Raw genomic sequence first — 15825 nt, 5'->3', positions numbered from 1 at the left:
TATAACTACTGACATCCTAGCAAACCTAACTGTTGAGCTTCAGGCGACGAGGCTCGTTGTGCTCCAAAACCGTATGGTTTTAGACGTCATCTTAGCTGATCGAGGTGGAGCATGCCGCGTGATTGGCAGCTCTTGCTGCGTATATATTCCAGACTCCGCCCCCTCCGTTCATCTGGCCATTCAAAAATTGCACTGCATTGCCTCTGAAATGCATACTGATAATGGGTCCTGGTCACTGTCTGGGTGGTTCTGGGGGCTCCTGTCCACCTGGGGATGGAAGCTATTGTTGATTTTGGGCGGAGCAGCCGGTATCATCTTTACCTGTTGTATTCTGATACAATGTGGCCCGGCTTGTTGCTCCTACTGTGCCTCCCGGATCACTACCCTATGCGTGCCTGCCCAAGCCCTATCTAAAACTCAGATGCTGCAAAAAGAGATCCATGAATTGATGGCCATTAACGAAGATATTTTTAGAGATTAGCCGGCCTGACCTCTGTATTTAGCTACAGCACGCTAAAAGGAGGGTTTGAGGAACTGGCATCGATTTTTGACTATACAGTATCTATAATCGATATTTCGAAATTAGCATGATGTATCTAAATGTTTTAACATATGCACGCATACATTAGCATAAATCCATCCGTCATGTTTTAGAACTCTAGCTTGGACCACTCCCTGCTTTTTACACTTCCTTGGCCTGACCGGCGCCATTTTGTGGCTTCGCTCGAAGCCCTGCATTAACGGACCCTATTCATTCCCTTTTGCTAAAAGCGTTCTCCTTGAGAAATACCCCAACTGTTGTAGAATTGCTGTTTCAGCTCGTTAGGCCTGTCAAGGTTGTAGGTAGCAGGAGAAGGCCCGATAAGCACATTCCAGGAGGGGAGCGGGGTGGACTGTCTTGGAGTTGGCAGAAGGGAGTCACCCGGTCGACCTTGCTAATCTGGGATGAGCTAAACCAAGAGTGCTTTGTGTGCCATATATGGCCTTTCCTGTTTGTACCAACCTGTACCAGCTTGTATTTTTCCATGTTGGGCCATGATTTAGCTAATGCAACTGTATATATGTAATGTCCTGACAGTGTGCCAGCACTCTTCTTGGCGGACCTCGTGGGGTTAGGTCGCAAGGAGCTCCTCTGGCAGAGTTTGTTTGTTCTAATAAATGCTTGGACCTTCTACACTGCCAACTGACTGATTATTGGTAATGGGAATGGGATTGGTTGTGAATATGACTATAATTGGGGAGTGATAAATAATTTTCGGTACATCAGTACTAGTAATCATTTCATCCTTATGAAAACTCTCAAAGACCGCTTCGGTTTAAATGGCAATGTCCTCCAATGGTTCACCTCCTTTCTCCACAATAGAACCCAACAAATTAAACTGAATAGTTGCCTCTCCAAACCACAACCTGTCTCTCTGGGCGTCCCACAAGGCTCTATCCTCTCTCCTACTCTTTTTAACCTCTTCATGGAACCCCTCACTCCTAATCTCAAACAAGCCAAAATAAGCTACCACCTCTATGCCGATGACACACAATTATACTACAAGATCAAATCACACAACGACATCTTACATCTTAATGATGCCTTGACCAAAATTCAAACCTGGTTCCATCTTAACCACCTCAAACTTAATCCCCAAAAACTGAAATCATCCTTTTTGCTCCCAAAAACAACCCTCTGCCTATCCAACACTGGATTGCCGATATCAAAGAATTTAATTGCCCTCTCACCACGTCCAACTCTGTAAAATCCCTTGGCATCAGCGTCGACCAGAATCTCGATCTTATCCCACATATTAAAAACGCTGCCAAAGGTGCCCTTTTCACTCTACATCACCTTAAAAAAATCAAACCTTTTATTCCAATGGACGACTTTAAAACCATTGTACAATCGCTTGTCATTTCCAGAATCGACTATGGCAACGCCACCCTTGATGGCACCCCCAAAGTCCATCTTGCCCCGATTAAATCTGTCCTCAACCTGGTGGCCAGGTTTATCTCTGACAGTAAGCGTTAGGATCACATCTCCCCGGTCCTTAAAAACCTCAATTGGCTCCCAATCGAAGGCAGATCCTCCTACAAGATTGCGTGTATCACTCACAAAGCCCTTCACCAAAACACCCCCTCGTACCTTTCGACAAACTCCAAAAAGCAGGATGTTCTAGATCTTTGAGGAGCACCAACGCCCTTGTCCTAATCCCCTCTCAGACCAAAAAGAAAAAGACTCAATCATGTTCTTTCTCAGGTAATGTCCCATCTATTTGGAATTCTCTTTCCAAAGACCTTCGCTGCAACCCTTCCTACCCCCTTTTCAAGAAAAACCTCAAGCTGCTGCTTCTCAACAAATATTGGGGTCCTTAATTCTTATTGAACTATCGGTCCATTTACTCTTTGCTGTCCTATAAACTCTCCCTTACACTGCCTTTCCTACTCTCGCTTCTCAAGAAAAACCTCAAGCTGCTGCTTCATAACCAATATTGGGGTCCCTAATTCCTGTTGAACTATCTGTCCATTTACTCGTGGCTTTCCTTTAACAATATCTCTTCCTACTACTCTTCCTACTCTCGCTCTCCTTCTTTCTCCCTCTAACTAAATGCTTAACACCCCTATTTTACTTTTTCAACAGCTCTCTTCTCCTTTACTTGTTCTCTAAATTTACTCCTTTTCCTTTTACACTTGGAGGACTTTATCACCTAGTCTATGTTAAAAATATGCCGTTTATTGATTTTCTTTTTCATTATGTTTTAAGTACCCTGTAAAGCGCTCCGATCCTCTTGGGTCCAGTAGCGCTATATAAAACCTTTTAAATAAATATATAAATAAATAAATAAAGGTTCTTTAAACTGGCTCAAGTACACCCTTACTGCACATTCACAGTAGCAAAGGCGGCAGCACAAGGCCCTGATGACGAATTGGGTGGTGAATTCGAACCTGCCGAAATTTAACAGGAGGAAACAATACGGTAATTATGTAGCATGAGGATTTTGGTACGTTAAACGCCATATCCGCATATTATTCACAAGAAACTTATTATAGGTGCTATTATCGGACTGGATAAATGATGAACCCAAGGGTATTGTTATTTACCAGGCGTGATAAATAGCACCTATACTTGTATCTGAGCTCAAGGCTTCTGGGGCGAGGTAATATAGGAGCAAAAACTGAAAATTGAACAGTGAGACAATAGACACAATCATATATTGTCTAGCCCAGTGCTCACTTACATATAAATCAAAATAATTTAATGTCACAACAAAATGCAATCCTACACACGCAAATGGGAAGGTTCAGTATAGGGTTAGGGTATAGGTTTGATGTTCCCACCAACAAGGTGTAGCTAAATGTTCGGTCACCTCTAAAGTCATATTCCAGGTTCTCGTGGTGCCCCAATCTGACTGGTATCTAGTCGGAATAACAGGTCTTAGGCAACAACAGACCCAGGTGTGAGTATAATTTGGCAGTCATCATGTTAGTTAACCCATATGTCACTTTGTGTGATCTTGAGCAATTCGGTACCGTGGCAGGTGGTGTGGTTGTCGAGGTTACGCCTGTAGCATCTTCAGGAGCGGCGAAAGACAGCAGTCTTGCTCCTCACTCAGGCCACTTGGACAAACAGTGCAGCAGGCTTGGTCTGCAGGTGCTCGTCTTGGGTAGTTTGACCTCCAGGCAGTTCTGTTTGTCAGATACAATGGCAATGATGATCTTTGCAATGAAAGCAGCACTCATCCAGCCACAACAGAAGTCCCTACAGATCCAATGAGATGGTGCCGGACATCCAGGTTGGTGCCGGGTGCCAGTCAGATCCTTCTGGCTGCGCCACACACTAGGACAGTGGCTGGACCACCTGGAGAGTCTCTCCTTACCTCACTGAGCATCAGCACAGGCATCTAGGCGCTAGTCAGACCAACAGCTTCGTAAGCAAACTGTGCAGATCTCCGGTGATGTTACCTCACCTTGTGGGGACTGGCTGTCATGTACACACCAGCTCTGGTCTCACAGCAGCTCTTCAAGTACTCTACAGAACACACCCTTCCTTATTCAGTGAAGTGGCTTGTAACTGGAAGCAGGTTGGGTGGATTAGGTTTGACTATTTTACTCATTTTCCAGACCTACTGATGACCCTTTGTTTTTTGGTTTTTGGGAGGGAGTAGGAGGCTTGATGAGGGGCAGAGTGCCTCTTAGTTAGCTCTCTGCACCAGGCCCCGCCCCTCCAAGGACCCACCCCCTCCTCACACTGAAAATATTTTGTAAGTTGGGAAATATGATGAAGTGTGAAGACTCTGAATATTAATGCTATCAGACTTCCTGAAGTAGCAATCAGAGAAAGGCACATGTGCCACACAACAACCATGCATACACATGCTTGGCATGCACACAGGTCATTGCAAGGATCTCGGTGACAGATCTAAGCAAAGCTTGAAATGAGTGAGCCGCTAGACCGCACTTTCTCAAAGAACAGAACAATAGTCTGCTCAGGAAAATTACGCTACAAAAATCAGTAGGTTGCCACCACGGCATCATGTGAAACATTCATGGCTTAGATAGTGGCCCTGTGTCATAAAAGAGACAGGGGCATATTATCGAGGGGGTTTTCTCCGCTTTTTTGGCTTTAAAAGCCAAGAAAGCGGAGATAAAATTATCTCCCTATTACCTAGCTGTCGCTAACACCAGTTAGCGACAGCTAGTAGGAGATAGCGACCATCTTAGGCCCCACTTTGCATGTCAGTGATATTTATCACTAATGACATGCAAAGTGGGCGTGCCAAGATGTTAGCGACTGGAAACAGTCGCTAACATCGCTATCTCCTATTACCAACTTTTGGAGATATTCGCGCTAAGCGCGAATATCTCCAAAAGCTAACACCTGCCCTGAGCAGTTCTTAGCCATGTTATCCAATCGGAGGTGGATATCATGGCTAAGTGCATTAGCTCGCTAATGCATGAATATCGCTGACTTTTCAGCGATATTCATGCTTTGCAGCCTATTTTTATCTCATTTGCGATAAACCTTGGTAATACCAAGGTTTATCTGCGATAAAAATCGCCGCAGCTCGGCGATAATTTTTTCACGCTAACCAAGCAATAGCGATAATTATCGCTATTGCTTGGTAATATGCCCCAGAGTATTTATTGTGCCCCTCCAAGTCACAGAGCTGTACTGGAACTTGGCTATGCAAAGTCAAAGTCAAAAAGTTACTTTATTCGGTTAAAATTTAAAACCATCAAAGTACGGATCACATTACATACTACCTATTACACATTATAAACAATACAAAGATTCATTTCAATTCATATGACAGTTGCAGAAAACACCATGGGCCATCCTGTGATACACATTCCCACCAAAAAGTAACCCTTGGTATTCAAATAAATATATTAAAAAGTTTGTTACACACCAAAATCCATCATCTAAAAAGCTCAATTTTACTCAGTTATTAAAAAGGAAAAAAGCCAGCACTATAATTGAAGTTTATTCCGTCGCCTAATTGCACCTGTAATGTAGCTGGCTACCCCGAAACACACAACCGGGGAGCCCAGCATTTGCAAATAGGCTAGCGCTGGTCAAACTTGCTCAAAGTTACCTCCTCTTTACAGTGGTAAGATACATTTTCTGTGTAGCGTGACATAAAAATCGCAGAAATATACCATGTGGAGGGTATTCTGCTCTGAGAAGTTATCACAGGGACAGGGGCCCAACGATCCCTCTTTTAAAAAGCATTTTGGGAACGCTAATAACCAGGGGACCATGTTATGCTTAAATCTAATTAGGGCACTTAAATGATAGGGTTTATTTATGTAAGTTAGGTATGGCTGCATTTCCCTGCCTACACTTAACATAACAAAACTCCTCATTGTGGGTTTGAATAGTTCCACTTACTCCCTTATTAACATTAATCTGATCAGAAAATGATGCTTCAAGCCTATAATGGCCGCCTCGCCAAGGGCTCGGGGACTTAAAAATAAATCAGAACAGCCCAGTGAGTCCATTTGCGTCTTAATATAACAGATCAACGGGATGTCAAGTCTTTTATCTCAGGACACACAGGGCCACATGCATCAAAGTCCGTTTTTGCGATTCCTAATTTGCGATTTTTAGAGAATCGCAAATAAGGATTCGCAAAATGGGATGCATGAATAAAATTGCATAACATTTGCGATTCGGTAAAAATCGCAATTTTTACTGAATCGCAAATATTATGCGAATTCCAATTTGCGATTTCGCAATTCCCATTGATTCCCAAGCCCAAAAGGCCTATAGGAATCAATGGGAATTGCGAATTCGCAAATTGGAATTCGCAAAATGTTAATGCATTCCATGGGTGCAGGGGGGGGGTCCAAAGGACCCCCCCTGCACCCCTGAAATGTATTTTAAAATGGATGTTTCACACACACACATGTCCTAGGGACATGTGTGTCTGTAACATGACATTGTTTAAAATGCTAATTTGAGCATTTTAAGCCTTTTTCGCAAATTACCACGAGGTTCACCCTCGTGGTAATTTGCCCCCCCTAATTGCGAATTTGCAATTTTAAAATTAATCATGCATTGCATTTAAGGAATCTCAAATTTGCGATTCCTTAAGAGCAATCGCATTTTTGGAATTCGCTAAAAATAGCGATTTTTCCAAAAATGCTTGATGCATAGTAAAAAGGTATTTAGGAATCGCAAACAGCCGATTTTACCGAATCGCACCGTTTGCGATTCCTAAATAGCTTGATGCATGTGGCCAACAGTCCGGAATGATCAACTGATTCAAGTTAGGTGACGGCTGAGCCCAAATTCTTAGCCAACATATAATGGGGCAACCGCAATCTGATCTGAGATGAAACTGGCGCCCAAATCCTCATGGACATTAAAAATTAAAGGAGAGGCTGGAAGCGACAGCAGCTCGCGAAATAAGTTATTTTCAACTGTCTGGATATCCATACATCACTCCCGTATGTCACCATTGGAAGGCACTGAGCGTTATAGATTTTAATGAGGGCAGGGAGTGGTTTAGATCCTATTCTTCGTACAAACCCTAATATTGCCCCAGACGCCCTGGCAAGGGTGTTCTTTTTGTGAGCACGCTGCATAACCCACGATCGTCTTTCATCAAAGAGAACACCTAGATAGGGAAGGCGGGGGCTTTCGTGAGTTCCATGCCCTTACAATAAAATTTAACCTTTATTGCCTGGCCCTTACCAATTGACATTGAATGTGATTTTTTGAGGTTTGTAAATAAATCTAGAGAGTCCATAAAATCAATAAAACAATCTAAGAGAGATTGTAACACTAGCAACGTCCTCGCTATCAAAACCGCGTCATCTGCGTACAGTAGTGCGGGGATCATTTTTGTACCTGCTCTTGGGACGTCCTTACAAGAGGAAGTCAAAATGTCTCCCAGTTTATTAATGTGAAATATGAACAACAGGGGTGCCAAAATGCACCCCTGTCGCACCCCCCGCTTTACGGCCCATGCATCAGTTAAGCTGCCGTTCTCATTATAGCGAATAGCCGCCGAGGTGTTTTCATGAATGGCCGCCAAAAAGGAGATCAAGGCCGGCTCTATCCCAATGCAATGAAGGGAAGCCCAGAGTCTTTGCCTATTTACGAGATCGAAAGCAGTGGATAAATCCATAAATGCCAAATGGATATCCCCACACTTAGCGAACGTATATTTCCCTATTACTAGGTGAAGATTGAGACATTGACCCGTCGTGCCCTTTCCCTGCCTAAATCCATATTGGAGATCCGAGATGATGCTGGTTTTGTCTAGCCAGTCTGCTAAACGGGCAAGTACGACCTTCCCCATTATCTTGGTTGCAGAGTCCAAGAGTGAGATCATTCTATTACAGGCCGGATCCTCTCTTGAGCCCTTTTTAAATATTGGAATTATTACAGCTTTAGCCCAAGACGGGAAAACCGACCTGTGTCGCAGCATTAAAAACAAAAGTTAAAACTTTAGCCCATACAATAGGGTCCGCCCTATAAAGTTCGGCCGGTACGCCATCTGGGCCTGGGGCCTTTCCCCTTAGAGTAGACATAATTGCCACAGATACTTCCTCCTCTGCAAACACCACGTTTGAAGGATAAGTGTTAACACCCTGCCGGCTAGCTAACTCTAAGCTCCCATCGGTATATATGCCACTAAAGTGTTCAACCCATCTTTCCAGAAGAATAAGACAATCTTTAGCAGAATTATTTGACTCGTCAAACGTTGGTTTATTGACCACTCTCCAAAATCTGGTGCTACTGGACAAAATGCTCACTTGGCTAAGTTCGTCCCAATTCGAAACAAAAGGGTATGTGGAGGGTCAAGGGGAATGTTTCATGACCTGTCTGCTCGCTCCCCTACATCAAGATATAAGATACCCATTCCCGCACCGGCATTATTTGGTCGGACTTGGGATGGCATGATCAACAGTTCCCACGTGACGTAAACTCCACCACATGGGTGGTCTGATGGGAATTGCTTCAGCCTTCCGTCACCAATAGCCTATATTTCTGGCAGCCCTTGTTTCACGCATTCACCACCAGTACCGCACGGGTACTGTTGTAGGCACACACCTCTTCTTGACTTGATCTGCTCTATTGTGTGTTATGTAAGTTCGTCCCAAGCCATCTCTCTTAACTTTGTCTTTCTTGCTTTAACTGCGTTTTTATATGCCCTTCTAACCTGCTTGACCCTATTAACGTCCATTGGGGTCTCTTTCAGCTCACCCAAAAGAGCCGTGTGCGCGTTGGCACATGCTTGGTCAAACCAATTTTTGTGTTTCTTGGGTCTTAGTTTACTGTGGAGCATCAAATTGGCCACCACCTGTCTCGTGATGCGGTCAAAAGCACCTAAACATTTTGATGGATCAGAGTCCTTACTCAAACAAATGCTAAAATCATCTGAATTGCTTCTGTATAGGTTGTCAAGGAAGCTTTCCAGAGTAATTACCTCCCATCTCAGCCTCTGACCTTGATCTTTGTTGGCAATATTGGGGTTGGATATGAGTGCCAGGGGTTTAACAGTCTCAAAGGCCTGGATGTTAATTACCAGAGTTAGAGGATTTGATCACTCAGGCAGCTATGCATTACAGAAAAGGTGCCTAATAGATCTATCAGTGGGCCTGAGACTAAAATAAAGTCAATGATGCTTTGGTGCCCCTGACCGGTATAGGTAGGAATAGGAGACAAAGTATCTGGCTGTACAGGGCAGAACAAATTAAAAATAGATAAAAAACTCTAGAAAACCCCCAGACTTCGTGTGTTCAAAATGAGTTAGCCCTTGCGGGCCATACTCCTCCTCTAGGCCTAACAGGCAACTGGAGGGACAAACATGGGTATTAAAATCACCAAAGATCAATAAATGGTAGGGTGCATCGTCATTGGCCTCATAATCTTCTAAAAAGGTAGCAAAACATCTTAGATGCTCCAAATCATCAGTTTTTGTGAAAGAATTATAAAAATTAACCACCAACAGGCCTGGTAAATTTTCACCTATTAATGTAACTGCTAAAATATTCGGTGAACTTGTATCTATCAGCTTTGATTTATGCAATAGTTTGAGGCTGATCAATAACAAGAGTCCGCCCCTGGGTCGCCCCATGGTTGATGGAGCAGCATTTATGCTAAAGGAACAATACCCATCCAGATAGTAGGAATCATTCGAATCCCAGGTTTCCTGCAAAGCAATAATGTGATACATTAAGAGGAAAGACTCCCAGTTCATGTCCCCCCTTTTTGATTGTGTGCCGGCTATGTTCCAAGAAGGAATTTTTAATTCCGGCACGGTTACAGTCTGCCCCATTGCATTGGATTCAGTGTCTGCTCGAACCGTAGGATTAGACTCTACAATGTGGGGTAATACCGTCAACATGGGATTAGACATTGAAGGTGGAATCTCGTTGACAACCAATGTCCCCTTTGTTAATGGGTCCTCTGTGAGTACATGACTACTTCCGGTCAACCCTGGTCATCCAGATTGGACAGGGCCTCAAATCTATTTGAAACCGATATTAAAGGGGTAGGCTCTCCTTGGGGTCTCAAAGGAGGCCTATAAAAATATCCTAATGGGAGCGCCACAATGGAGGTAGCAGGGGAAAAATAATGATCATGGGCTTTAAGAATCATTTGGGCAACTAAAGGATTTCGGAAATTAATAATAACACAGTCCCCCCTATCTTTTTTGGCGGTTGGCCAACCCATGCAACTCTACGGACCATCAGGATATTATTGGCCAGAGAAAACCTAAATCCTTTGCGTCTGGCCAACCAATCCACTGTTTTATTTTTTAACTGAGTCCAAGATTCGGGTTGGTCCAATCTCAACGGGGGGGGGGGACACCAGCCAGGACTACAACGAGGGGACTTGCCGCTGGCGGAAGATCTATGATATCTCGCGTGGATTTAAACAGCGCATTATTTGTTGAAATGTTTGTTATGTTATGGCCACCACCAGGGCATACTGGAGGAACAATTAATACCCCTGGCAGGTCCCTTGGCATTTGTGTATTATATATACCTGCACCTGGCAGAATAATCAGCTGATCAGAACCCTGAGATATAATACTCGGTAAAGGGGCTGCCCCCCAGGATTTAAACTTACAACCTGAGCAGGAGGAATTGGAATATTCGTTATTCCCTTCACAATATCTACAGCAGGAAGGGTCAGAGCCTTGTTTTGGGTCCCGCTTAATCATTTGTTCCCCAAAACTATTCTTGGTAAACAATCCTCCCCTGCAACATTCAATCTATCTGTATTTCCCCCTAGCTCAAGACCTTTTGCCAAGTGGGCAACTTTTTCTTCTATGGCCCCTAACTTGGTCCAAAATGGTGCGGGAATAGTTAAAATTAATGTTTCCATGCGTTCCTGATAAACCTGGTTATCCCGTATTTCCGCTAGTGAGGTGCCGGGTTTTTAGAGACCCGGTGGTGCCAGGGGATCACACCCGAAGACCTCTAGGTTCTCCCTGTTCTGGACTTACAGAAACACAGAGTCTTCTAGGTGAAGTCAATGATCGAGTTTTATTGGCTGCAACCAAGTAACATGCGTCCTAGAAGTACGACAACACGGGCCGTAACTTCTCAGGAGACTGTTCGTTTTTACAGAACCAGACTTCTCCTTATATACACAAATAACAGCTGCAGGCAAGAATTCTTAAGATTACGATATGGCAATACAAATATTTCCACAATAATACAAAGAGCGAAGTCATGCTGGTCAGCACATATTTCAGATGTCCAGTTAGTGATGGATTACTCCGCCAGATCCAGAACTCCCATCAGATATCGATGAAATGCCAATAAGGTCGAGCACCCTCCCATCATAAACGGGTCATAAACAAGAATCATGGACAGGTGTGTGTGTGTATGGGAAAACAGGGTCTGTATGCAGTGAAGGGTTTATGACATGTTGTGCCTTGATGATATCTAGCTCGGCCACTGGGTGAGGAGTTGCCCAAACAGGCTTGGCTGGAGGCAGTGGAGTCAGCTCGGCCAGGTCATGGGGAAGTCAGCTACGGTGGACGTGTCCTTTCAGATCAAAACTCGGCCTTAATCTATTGATTATATGAGGGCAAGTCATAAGATGGATGCCGTTCACAAAATGGCGTCTGAGGGTTCGAGACGGAAACCACGATTTAAGGGTGTCAGCATCACTCGATCGTGACGCAAATGCATAGGGATGATGTCCTAATCATTACCGGTCCGTCGATACCAAATTTGTCATGTTACGACGACATTTGTGACACGAGTGTGCGGACCCCGAGGCTGGTGAAACGAAAGGGTCCAGAATTGCAGTACCACAGACCCTCCTTTTGCCCTCATATAAGGCAATAACTCTAATCTGAATCCAGATCTGTATTGACGAATTCGTGGAGATGCTGTTGGAGCATCATTTTGTTGCTCAGTTCGTCCCTTGATACAGGCTTCCTTACACATGAAGTGGCGCAGAGGCCACATATTGCAGAAGCGCACTGCACAAACAGGCAGAACATAAACAGAACGGCTAAGATCATAGCAATGAAGATCAGAGTTTTCCATCCCCAGGCAGAGATCAGTTCCCAGAACCACCCTAGCAGAGACCAATCCCCTTTCTCCATGTGAAGGGAATCAGAGATTTTGTGTAGTTTGGAGATGGCCTGGTACACTGTCGGAGCATTATCAGGGATGAAAATGCAGCAACTAGATTGGATCACTCTACATACACCACCACGGTCTGCAAGGATGACATCTAGGGCAACCCTGTTCTGAAGGGTCATAAGTCGATCCGACTGAAGCTCTGCTGTCAGGTTGCTAAGGGCACCGGCCGTTTCAGTCACGGCGGACTCAACTATCCTCGTTAATTGTCAAATGTTCCTGCTGTTCCCCATAGGCCCCCAAAATGGCAGAAAACCCTTTGCGAAGTCTCCAAATTCTTGACCCGCAGTGTCGTCTTGGCTCACGACACCCCTAACTGTCCTTGTCCGATGGTAATCTGCCCCGGCCGTGTAGGTGGGTGGCAGCAGAAACGAGATAAAGCATGTGCCCGAGAAGTCGGCAGGCAACCAAGTGTATGCCTTGTCGTGGCAGACGAAGTATCTACCCTTAGCCGCCAAGAATGGAGGGGAAGTTCGGGAGGCAAACACGTATGTTTCCGTGCATATGCTCTTCCCCAACTGTGCTTCGGGATCCCTGCCAATACCTTGCAGACATAAGTGACCACGGTGGGGTACTACCCAGACTGAGGATGATTTCTTTGATTTCTGGCTCTCACTTAATGAAATCCCATACTTGGTGATGTTCCACCTACTGTATGGGGTAAACTCATCTTTGGGAGTGGCTCTGATCGTGTCAATATCTCTACTCATGTTCTTGATTCCTGCTATTAGTGCCTTGTTGTTTGAGTTCTCCCCCCGAACGTATGGTTCAAGGGAAAACAGGAACATGGTCTGGAAAGCCCACAAAGAACCGTAATAACTGAAGGGCAGGACGAAGTAAGGGATACCCTTATCGGTTGTGTGCGGCATGAGTCCACATATCCAACAGTTCGTGTTGTTCAAAATGGATTGGTGCTGGTGTAGGAGTAGGACAAATGAATTATTTACAAATTCGAGTCTTCTGGCAGACTCGTGTTCAGGTAGGGGATGGAAGGAGTGTGTGGAAATGGTAGGAGAAGGTGTGAGCGGAGTGTGGTATATGAATGGAACTCGAAAGATAGATAGAGCATAGCCAGTTAAAAACATTATTATACTACACAACATTGAGATGCTCAACACTAGAAAACGTCTCTTTGCCATTATAGTGCATATTTTCTTTTCAAAATTCATACGTCTAGCAGGTCTCTCAACCCCTGGAAACTCCATCCTCTGGTTGCTGCCCGCGGTGGGGGGTTGCTTCTGCCAAGATGTGCGCTCTGTCCAGTCCGGGGTGATTCCCTCAGACTGACCAGAACCGTTGACCTAGGCGTCCCCGGCTGCACTCCTCAGACTTCAACCGCGGCCTTAGCAGCAGAACCGGATGGCGGTTCGAAAATCAAAAATGAGCTAGTTCCCTGGGCGAGAGAGCTGTGGAATCAAAAATAGTTCTTGGGAAAAGGGAAGATCGCACTAGTTCGAGTATGTCAGTTCTTGGGTCTTGACCTTAGATTATATCGTTCTTTTCCAGGCACGGTGTGATCTTCAAACAGTGTTTCAGGTTTTGTAGTGTCCAACTGCAGCGACGGTGGCACAGATCCTTGCAGAATGCAATCGCTCTCTTTGTTGGTACCAGTTCCTTTTAATCGTGCATCGCTGAAGGGGACAAAACGTGGTACAGACTCAGTCTCGGAGTCAGCGACTCCTTGCTGGACCCATCGGTCGTACGGAAGGGGCAACGGGACCCTTTTACAATGGGCGCCGTGCACCCAATGTTTCTTGCCGTGGACACGTATTGCAGAGCGGGTAGACAGTAGAACCTGGAAAGGTCCGGTCCAGCGAGGCTCCTCGTTCTTCACTCGTCTGAAGTTGCGAATCAGGATCCAAGAACCAGGTTCGATAGCAGGCCTGGATCGTCAGATGCCGGTGGAGAGGAGCTGTGGACCTGTTGATGTAAAGTATGCAGTTTAGTCGTCAAGTCGTGTAGGTAATTAAACAGTGCAGGGTACTCTATCTCACTGAGCTTTCTAGGCCTCGGTACTCCCCATATATTTGCGGGGCGCCCGAACACGATCTCGTGTGGGCTAAGTCCCAGTCGAGAATGGACAATCATCCTGGTAGACAGGAGTGCTAAAGGCAGGGCGTCTGGCCACTTGAGACCTGTGCTAGCTTGGATCTTGGCCAGTTTCAATTTAAGCGTGCCATTATAGCACTCTACCAATCCTTCCGACTGGGGGTGGTTTGCAGCGTGGAACTTCTGGCGGATGCCTAGACACTTACACACTCCCTTCATCACTCGTCCCACGAATTCACTTCTGTTATCCCTCCAGACAATCCTAGGCATGCCAAATCTAGGGAAGAATTCTCTAACGAGGGCTTTGGCAGTTGACAAGGCAGTGTTGTCCTTAAGGGGGTACGCTTCTACCCATCTAGAGAAGGCGCAAACAACAACAAGTACATATTTCAGGTTGTTGCACCTCTCCATGTGAATGAAATCGAGCTGCAAGACCTCGAACAGATACGTTGGAGGTGCAAAGTGACCAGCTGGGGTTGGGGTTCCTCTACCGGGATTGTGCTTTAAACATACCATGCAGTTTCTGACCAAATTCTCGGCACATTTCGGGATACCACTATTCTGCCATACTGGGGCCAACAGCTTACATATTCCTTTCACACTGACGTGTGCCATTCCATGGGCCATTGTCACCACTGCGAGAACATAAGCGTCCGGTAACAACCATCGCTGGTGTTCTGACAGTTCGACCCAACAACCATTCGCGTCTAATCTACCCTTGCTTTCTCTCCATTCATTCACCTCTTTCTCAGTCGCGTCATCTTGTATAGATTTCACGCTTTCGATGGTGTCCTCACACATACCCACATCAGGGGTCCATCTAGCAGGACCTACAACATACATCCGACTCATTGTGCTCCTTGCAGTCTCTTTCGCGACCTCGTCGGCAAATGCATTCCCTCGACCAACATCATCTCGGATCTTTCTATGCGCGCTACACTTCACGATTGCAACCTGTAGGGGCAAGGTCAGTGACTCAAAAAGGTCGTGTACTAGCTGTCCGTTTTGAATCTTTGCATCATGCGACGTCAGGAACCCACGTTCACGCCACAATCTTCCAAAACTGTGGGCTACGCCAAAGCCGTACTGACTATCAGGGTACATATTTACTCGTTTTCCTTTCGCCAACACACATGCTCTTGTGAGTGCAACTAACTCCGCTGCTTGTGCAGAATTCTGGGGGATGTGAGCTGTCCCTACAATCGTGTGTAATGTTGTCACGGCATATGCTGCAGTCGTATCACCATTCGGCAACTTGAAACATGAACCATCAACCCATAAATTATCATTACATTCAGGGAGAGGAGTGTCCTGCAAATCTACTCTTCCTTTTGTCTCTTCTTCTGTCCTAAAACAGCAATCATGTTTGTCGACCTCATCTGTCTCTGCTGGAATGGGTAATAATGTAGCAGGGTTGAGTGTGTCACACCTCTTTATGTGAATGTGACTTGCTAACAGGGTCAATTCATAGCTGGATAGTCGAGCACTAGTTAGGTGCTGTGTCTTTGTCCTGTTTAGTAAAATATCTACTGCATGTGGGACCATAACGGTCAGAGTATTATTCATGACTAACCCAGCGGACTGTCGAATACAGACAGCTGCTGCGGCAGTGGCCCTCAAGCAACTCGGTAATGCTTTAGCTACGGGATCTAGAGTCGCAGAGAAATA

The sequence above is a fragment of the Lissotriton vulgaris genome, chromosome 3_1, assembly GCF_964263255.1.
Source record: "Lissotriton vulgaris chromosome 3_1, aLisVul1.2, whole genome shotgun sequence".
Classification (NCBI taxonomy): Eukaryota; Metazoa; Chordata; class Amphibia; order Caudata; family Salamandridae; genus Lissotriton; species Lissotriton vulgaris.
Note: the sequence above shows the minus strand (reverse complement) of the source record.